The 2381-nt window shown below is 32.5% G+C and overlaps 1 protein-coding gene across 1 annotated transcript in view; it reads left to right on the forward strand.

Annotated features, from left to right (window-relative positions):
* The window catches only part of LOC107558550 (latent-transforming growth factor beta-binding protein 4), a 62914-nt gene that overhangs the window by 58610 nt on the left and 1923 nt on the right, over positions 1–2381 (forward strand). The gene's annotated exons all lie outside the window — the stretch shown is intronic.

The following is a 2381-nucleotide window of genomic DNA, read 5'->3' on the forward strand; positions in this document are numbered from 1 at the left end:
TCTGTGGGGGAAATGCAGTCGTGAACTGCTATTGTACATTTTTAATACATCTCAGATGTTTGTTACATATTTTTATATGTACGTTTTTGATATCTTCTGTGCCGTTTGGAAATATATTTGTACACACTGCCACTGATCACGAAGTGTTTGTTTGTTGACAAGCTTCCTAAACCCCAGTCTCTTCATTTCCAGCTGGAGGATGATGATTTTTTTTCCTCTAAACGTGGCCGATATAATTTAAATCCCGTTGTTGTCATTCTTAGGCCGTCTCTCTTTCTCTCACGTGCTTTGTTTGAGAAGGTTTGTAACCAGCTTATCTCTGTGTGGTCCTAATGTGCCTAGTGTTTATATGAATCCAGCTCATAAGTCCTTTTATAGGCCAATCCGCCCACATCACACAGCCAAGCCGATTACCGTGTTCACTTCTCTCCTAATGTACTTCGGTGGATTGCAGCGAGCAGCGGAATATCAGCTTTCTCTCTATTGTGGCGTGTGTTACTGACCAACAGTGTAGTGGAGGATTTCAGTTTTCCCCGTAAACTTCCTCTGATCCTCCTTTGTTGATAATGTGTGATGAGTGTGTTGAGGTTAAACACGGCCTGAACTGGACTCACTCTCTCACACACACACACACACACACACACACACAGCGAGGCCAGGTTTGAATTGGCTGCTGAATGTTTATGGTGGAGTTTTAGGTCAAAGTTCTTGGATTCAGTTAAGTTTCCACTGACGTCACCATGTAGTGCCACAATCATTGATTGACACGCTTCAGTTACTGCTACGGATAAACTACAAGCTATTGTAGATTTGTTTTGTTTTTTTGGGATTGCAATTTTTCATTTTTATCATGACAAATAATTTCCCCCTGAAATTTAAACTTAATGTAATGCTAAATAAATACAGTAATGAAAATCATACTCTCCAGACACATTTTTTAAAATTGAAATAAAAATTCAGTACAACAAATACTACCATGATATATGCTTTCAGATACTTTACAATTGAAATAATTTAGTTTATTTATTTTACATTTTCCTGAAAAAAGTATCACAAAAATGTTCTGCAGCACAACTGTTTTCAACATTGATAATAATCAGAAATGTTTCTCGAGCAGCAGATCAGCATATTATACTGATTTCTGAAGATCATGTGACACTGAAGACTGGAGGAATGATGCTGAAAATACAGCTGCGCATCACAGAAATAAATTAAAGTTTACAATATATTCACATAGAAAACAGCTATTTTAAATTGTAATATTTCACAATTTTATTTATTTATTTATTTTTTAAAATAAATGCACCCTTGGTGAGCAGAAGAGACTTCTTTCAAAAAACCTTTGCCCTGCTGTGTATATATATATAACCACAATAACATTTTGGAATCTTTATTCAATATTTATTAGATTAATATTTATTTGAATTAACATGTATTTTACAAAAAAACTAAAAATAAATAAATAAATTCGCTAGGTTTAACTAGCACAATGAAATGCAGATCAAATAAATGCTACATTGCTAAGCATGACACCTTCAAAAACAAACTTTTTAATTATATTGTATGCTTTTATTTTATTTTATAATGTTTAACCTTATATGTGTGTGTGTGTGTGTGTGTCTGTGTCTGTCTGTGTGTGTGTGTGTCTGTGTCTGTGTGCGTGTCTGTGTAAAAATTCAGTACAACAAATACTACCATGATATATGCTTTCAGATACTTTACAATTGAAATAATTTAGTTTATTTATTTTACATTTTCCTGAAAAAAGTATCACAAAAATGTTCTGCAGCACAACTGTTTTCAACATTGATAATAATCAGAAATGTTTCTCGAGCAGCAGATCAGCATATTATACTGATTTCTGAAGATCATGTGACACTGAAGACTGGAGGAATGATGCTGAAAATACAGCTGCGCATCACAGAAATAAATTAAAGTTTACAATATATTCACATAGAAAACAGCTATTTTAAATTGTAATATTTCACAATTTTATTTATTTATTTATTTTTTAAAATAAATGCACCCTTGGTGAGCAGAAGAGACTTCTTTCAAAAAACCTTTGCCCTGCTGTGTATATATATATAACCACAATAACATTTTGGAATCTTTATTCAATATTTATTAGATTAATATTTATTTGAATTAACATGTATTTTACAAAAAAACTAAAAATAAATAAATAAATTCGCTAGGTTTAACTAGCACAATGAAATGCAGATCAAATAAATGCTACATTGCTAAGCATGACACCTTCACAAACAAAACTTTTTAATTATATTGTATGCTTTTATTTTATTTTATAATGTTTAACCTTATATGTGTGTGTGTGTGTGTGTGTGTGTGTCTGTGTCTGTCTGTGTGTGTGTGTGTCTGTGTGT

The sequence above is a fragment of the Sinocyclocheilus grahami genome, unplaced genomic scaffold, assembly GCF_001515645.1.
Source record: "Sinocyclocheilus grahami isolate Dianchi unplaced genomic scaffold, SAMN03320097.WGS_v1.1 scaffold649.1, whole genome shotgun sequence".
In the NCBI taxonomy this organism is placed as follows: domain Eukaryota; kingdom Metazoa; phylum Chordata; class Actinopteri; order Cypriniformes; family Cyprinidae; genus Sinocyclocheilus; species Sinocyclocheilus grahami.